At 27.4% G+C, this 7,339-nt stretch overlaps 1 pseudogene; it reads left to right on the plus strand.

Moving 5' to 3' along the window:
• Positions 1-3,843: 3,843 nt before the first annotated feature.
• LOC137644377 (DNA polymerase delta catalytic subunit-like) lies at positions 3,844-7,033 on the plus strand (annotated as a pseudogene).
• The last annotated feature ends 306 nt before the right edge of the window (positions 7,034-7,339 follow it).

Consider the following 7,339-nt stretch of genomic DNA (forward strand, 5'->3'; position numbering starts at 1 on the left):
TTTATAAAATGTTGATCGGTTTTAAACATGACAGTTATAATACTCGTGTCTTGTTCGTTTTCCTCTAATATATAATAGATTTTGTTAATACTACCATAATTTAAAAAATCCTCTTTGTTTTTGTTTTCTAACATATGTTTTGGTATATTTATAGGACATACGTAAAATCTGTTTATACCTAATATTACTGTATTGTAGGTTTTTTCTTCAAATATTTTTTTAAAACGTTCAGTAATATGATGTGGTGTTGTATTGAATTCGTATACATATGATTTTTCTGCCATTTTTTAATTAAATTTAAAAAATGTCAACGTATATTGATGGGATATTTTATTCCCCAACGAGACCTAATATGGGCGTTGTTGATAAAATAAATGAATTTATGAACCAAAACGAAAAAAATATCCTCATAATAGAAGAAGAGAAAAGTTTATTAAACAATAAGAAAAAAAATATAATAAATAGTTTTTCTTCGAATAATATAAATAAAATATATTTCAATCACAAAGAAGGTAAACAATTCGATATAATAGGACAATTGAGAATCAATCAAGAAAACAAGGATAATAATTCCCCACGTTATTATTATTTTATATTAAATTATGATGACGCCAATAATGTTATAAATTTATATATAATAATCAATCCAAGTGTTTTTCTGCCCTTCGTTTTATCAACTTACAATATACCAGACCCCAAAGATTCAATTTATACATCAGTAGTCATGAGCGGTGAATTGGTATATCATCCTAAAGATATAGAGTTCTATCATGACAAAATTGTTAATACTCTAACAAATAAAACCCACATTGATTTGGAAAATATAAAATATGATGAAATAATTTCAAATTTATCAGAAAATTTTAAAAAGGTTATTAAAAGTTATTTGAGGATTAAGTATAAAGGGTTTTGCAAATTGGAATAAATACTTATTATACTCTTCTTCTTCTTTGTTGCCATCATCATCATAATAATAATGGGAAATTATTCATTAGAAGAAATATATGTCGACGATGAAAAATTCTATAGACTTAAAATAAAACAGTTTCCAAGAAATAATAATAATAATAATAATAATAAGAAAAATAATCATTACAAGAACAACAAAACAAATGATTTTTCGTCGGCTACCCAGAAATGTAAAAATATTTTACATATGCACAACAACACGAAAAATGATAATAATGATATTAATAATGATACTAGAAATGTATATTGTCCTTTTCATGAACATTTTAAGACTTCTTACTCAAAATCAGGAAAATTATACGAAAAAAACCACTTGTACATATGTTTCTCCAACAATTGTATTTTACCCAAAAATAAAAACGGAAATTGTGTTATATCTACCATCAAATTTTTAGAATTATATTCCAAATTAAATTTGACTAATATCAATTAATTCACAATAAGGAATGAAAACTACTATTTTTCCTGAATATAATTTTAATAAACAAGGTGAAATCGGTAGTTTGCTCTTTGAATTATGATCAATGTCGGCAATTTAAATATTAGAATAATTTATGATTTCGACGTCCTTTTCAAAATTAACAATTTGGTTTTGTTCCACTGTTGTAGTCATAATACTCGTACATAGAATCTAATTGCATAAAAGTCTCTCCATTTTCGGTTATTATTTTTGACATATCATGTGAAGGTGAATATTTCATCTCAGTTAACAATTTTGCTTCTTTTTCCCGTGAATAGTTATTATCTGTTGGCATGTTTAAGAATTTTTCTGAAACTTTTTCCCTTGTCTACCAAATTCAAAATTAAATTTATTATCGTTTCCGGATTCTGTAGTTTATCAAATGTTTTGTAAAAAATTTTATTTTTGTATAAATTTTTTAAGTAATCTAATTTTCTGTGACATATATTTTGAGTATATATGACATCCGTTGAATCATCGTCCTTTTTGTCTAATAAAACGAGAAAGGCTTTTCGAAATTTGTGATCACACATTTCAGATAACTCTTCTTCTTTGGGATGATAAATTAATTTATTATCATTCAAAAACAAATACAAATCTTGTGGCATAATATGAATCATGAAATCAAGAGTAAATTCATTTTCATTAGAAAACACAGATACATTATAATATGAATGATCAGAATATTGATTTGATATAGGCGATGCAAAATAAAAACCAATAGGAGGATATAATTCATCAAAAGGGTTTTTAAATAAGTGTTTTTGTAATAAATTACAGAAAAGTCCTACATAGATTATAAATATAACCCACAATAATATTTCAGAAATAATCATACTTTGTTTTTTTTTAATATTAAAGAAATGTTTTCCTTTTGTTGTTATTGTTATCCAAAAAATAACAACAATGATATCAACACTAAAACATATAATCATTATTTTCATACCACACCCCGAAATAATAATAATCCTTCTTATAAAAACAAAAAAACATTGATATTAATAATAAATAACCAAAAAGTAATAAAGAAAAGAAAGATTTTAAAGGACATAGATGAAAATCTTGGTTTATATATAAAAATTTCTAAAAAAAACAATAAACAATTATTTCTAGAGGACGAATTATACAACTTGGAAAAATACCTGAATTGTAACTATATTAATAATTTCATTGTTATAATTTTTCTAGATCCTAAAATGTGGTTAGATGATTATATGTTATTTGTGTCCCTTTTAGAAATTTTTAGAAAACAACAAGAAAATAATACTAATTTGAAGCTTTTTTTCCTGTCCTTTATCATTTCCAATAATTCTCTTCATTCTAAATATTCTGTAACCGAACAACACAGGCAGAGGCTAGTTGAGTTAAGTCGTCTAAATTCGGATACTTATTCTAACATTTCTTATGCAAAATGTTGTTTTAACGCAAATTTAATAGATGAAATAATAAATAATATTAATATTCAATTTAATACTTTGCTATCATTCGGGCGTATTAATTTTTCTAATTTAATGTTTACACGTACGAATGATGATATTAATGAAATCGACAATGATAATATTTTATTATGTTTTCATGAAAATCATGAAATATCTACCGAAAGGATTATTTTTTAAGGGATACTTTTTTTTCATCAAACATTTGATTATTAATATAAGGTATAACTTTGTGATCCACCCGCATAACAAAATCATTTTTATTTTGTAATATCAACCTTTTCACCTCTTTCAAACCATTCAATTCTTTTGTCGCTATTGAATGTTTTTTTAACAAATATTGGTAAATTGTAATCTCGGAACACGACCCGAATGATCCACGTTCAAATTCGTTTTTTAATTCGTCTTTTTCATCGTCTAAATTGACCGCATTATAAAGTGGAGGTATTTTACCCTTATCATAAATTTCTTCTGTGGTGATGAAAACACCAATTATACTTTTTACGTCTTGGTAAATATCTTCTTTATAAATTTCTTTTAAAAATATATTAATAAATCCATAAACACTCATCATGAAATAATTGCCAGATGAGCCGACTTCAGGAAAAATAGCGTATTCTTTCGAATTTATCACATCAGTTATACAATAAATAATAATTTTTTCAAATTTGTGGCTATGTTTTTTTATATTATAAGTCATCCGTGAGGCCAAGTCTTTGGGTTTTAACATATAATAGGTAATACTATCAATATCATCTATGTTTTGTTCTTCTTGTAAACATTTTTTATTAAAAAGGAATGCATAATATGTTGCCTTTTTTAGTATAACAAAAAAGGTACCCAATTTACAAATTTAATATAAATTTATTTTCCTGGTAATTTAAAAGATATTTATATATATATAAGCCGTTTATTTTTAAACGGCTTTACATGAAATTGGTATTACGTCTAATAGTTTTTCATAAGATATAATTCAAAATGAGTTGTAAAATAAGCAAATTGCGGCAATTTTTTGAAAATGGTGATAATAAAAATAGGTTCCTCCAAGAATGGAATAGGCCAGCAGCACCATTATCAACTCCCAATACAAATAAATTGTGTTTTCAGCAGATGGATATTGATTATTTTATTGGTTATCCGGTAAGAAAAAAGGAATATGGTGGTTATAATATGCAGCAGCAGCAGCAGCAGGTACCCATAATAAGATTATTTGGATTAAATGATATAGGGAATGCTATTTGTTGTAATGTATTTGGATTTTTTCCTTATATATATGTTTCTGTGAATTTATTAGATTCACAAAAACAAGTTTCATATTCAGACCAAATAAAAAGGGCTCTGAATCGAAAAATCTACTTGAATGAAACAAAAGATCAAATTAAATTAAAGGAATACGTATTAAGTGTAGATAGGGTGTTTAAACAAAGTATATATGGATATCAAGAAAAAAAATCATCGTCATCATTGTGTTTTTTTAATTACTGTGGCTTTACCAAAATTAATATCTATAGCTAAGATTATTCTTGAAAATGGGTTAGTGATAGATAAACATCTCACTCACTTTCGGGTTTACGAATCAAATGTTGATTTTACACTTAGATTTATGATAGATGCTCAGATGCCTGGTTGTTGTTGGATCGAGTTACCTATTGGTGAGTGGGAAATAAAAAATAATGAGACAAATTTTAAAATACTACTTGTCAATTAGAGGTTAACGTTTTTGAGTGGGAAAAAAATAATTATTTATGAACCCGAAGGAGAATGGGCGTCTATTGCCCCACTCAGAATAGTATCTTTTGATATTGAGTGTGGGGGAAGACGGGGAATATTTCCAGAACCCGAAATAGATCCAGTCATACAAATTGGAAATGTTGTTACGCGGCACGGAGAGACTGAGCCATTCATAAGTGTTGTTTTTACTTTGAATAGTTGTGCTCCTATTGTGGGCTCTAAATTTTTTTCATTTCAGGAAGAAAAAGAAATGTTAGAAAATTGGTCAAAATTCCAATTGTTTATTGACCCCAATATCATTACTGGATATAATATTAATAATTTTGATTTACCATATTTACTTAACCGCGCCAAGCATTTAAACTTGCCAGTATTTGCTCATTTAGGAAGGGTAAAAGGAATAAAAATCTACAATATTAGATACCATAACCCAAAACAAACAAACAGGAAAAAGAAATAACAAAATCATTAACATAGATGGACGGTGTTTAATGGACCTTTTAACAATAATACTAAAAGAACACAAACTTCGGTCATATACTTTAAATTCTGTATCTTATCATTTTCTTAACGAACAAAAAGAAGATGTTCATCATTCTATAATTTCTGAATTACAAAATGGTAATGATCAGACTAGAAAAAGACTGGCTGAATATTGTTTAAAAGATTCTATTCTTCCTTTAAAATTATTGAATAAATTGATGTGTGTAGTCAATTATATAGAAATGGCACGCGTTAACGGGCATTCCTTTATCATATGTTATAAATAGAGGACAACAGATTAAAATTTTTTCACAAATACTAAGAAAAGCCAAAGAACAGAATTTAGTATTACCGGTGTTTGATAAAAAGGAGAGTTTTGAATATGAAGGAGCTACAGTTATTGAACCAAAAAGAGGATATTATAACGTTCCAATCGTTACTTTAGACTTTGTATCATTATATCCATCGATAATGATAGCACATAATCTGTGTTATACAACCTTTATTGATAAAAGATATATTAATCAAATGGCTCTGAAAACTGACGATTATATCATTACACCTTCTAATAATTATTTTGTAAAATGTCATAAGCGCAAGGGATTAATTCCAGAAATTTTTGAATCCTTTTAATTGCTCGTAAGAAGGCGAAAATTGCATTAAAAAACGAAGAAGATCCATGGAAAAAGAAAGTCTTTGATGGTAGACAACTGGCATATAAAATATTGGCTAATTCTGTTTATGGTTTTACGGGCGCACAAATTGGTAAATTGCCGTGTTTAGATATATCACAAAGTGTTACGGCGTTTGGAAGAACGATGATTTCTCTTACCAAAAACAAGATTGAAGAAAAATATAACAATGCTATAGTTATATATGGTGATACCGATTCTGTTATGATTAATTTTGGAGTTGAAACTTTAGAAGAGGCCATAAATTTGGGCAAGGAGGCGGCAAATCATGTGACTCAGTCTTTTATCAAGCCAATCAACTTGATTTTGAAAAAATATATTTCCCTTACTTGCTTATTAATAAAAAAAGATATGCTGGTCTTTATTATACAAATGCTAATGCTTATGATAAAATAGATTGCAAGGGGCTAGAAACAATTCGTAGAGACAATTGCCCACTCGTGGCTAAGGTCATAAATACTTGTCTGAAAAAAATCTTAATTGATAGAAACCCAATAGAAGCCCTTAATTTTGTCAAACAAACCATATCAAAATTACTTTGTAATGAGATTGACATCTCTCAATTAGTTATTACAAAGGAGTTAACAAAAAAACAGAAGAATATAAAGGAAAGCAAATTCACAATGAGCTAGCCATCAAATTAAGAAAAAGAGATGCCGGTAGTAGCTCCAAAACTTGGCGATAGAATTCCATACGTTATTATATGTGGATTTAAAAAAAGTCCTATTTATGAAAGGGCTGAAGATCCAATATATGTATTAGAAAATAATATTCCATTAGATTATGATTATTATTTAAAAACATCAATTAAGTAAGCCACTTATTAGAATATTTGAACCTATTCTCGGTGATAAAACCGAATCCTATATATTAATAGGGAGAGCATACACAAAAAAAGAGTTTACCAATAAGTAGAGTAGGACCATTAAGTCAATTTTTTCAAATACATCCAACTTGTATAAATTGTAAAATTCCTTTATTAAAAAGAAAAATAGTACCCGATGATGTAGAATATAACGCTTTATGTAATAATTGTAAAGTACACGAAACAAGTTTGTATACACACCACATTGAAAAATTAGCTACACTCGAAAAAAAAATTCAATCAATTTTGGACTGAATGTCAAAGGTGTCAAGGATCATTAATTAAAGAAGTTATATGCAGTAATCGTGACTGTCCTATTTTTTATATGCGTAAAAAGACAGAAATAGATTTTTTTGGTCAAAAAAAAATTATCGATCGTTTTGGCTTGCCACAATAGGTTATAAATATTATTATTATTTCCCAAAAATATTTCATATAAATGGTAATGCTCTTGGTATTATATAGTCATATTACTACACACCCAGAAGAAATAATTATAATGGAGGAAAATATTCTAAAAGTCAGCTTTAAGTTAATTTCAGACAATGCTAAATGTCCTACTAAAGGATCAACGGGGGGCGGCTTGTTATGACTTATATAGTGCTCAAATGAAAATATTCCTGTCGGTCAACGAATTGCCATTGATACTGGCATATGTATGAAATTTCCTTCCAAAATACACGGAGAGATTAAATCTAGGTCT

Source organism: Palaemon carinicauda, chromosome 7, assembly GCF_036898095.1.
Source record: "Palaemon carinicauda isolate YSFRI2023 chromosome 7, ASM3689809v2, whole genome shotgun sequence".
Lineage (NCBI taxonomy): Eukaryota > Metazoa > Arthropoda > Malacostraca > Decapoda > Palaemonidae > Palaemon > Palaemon carinicauda.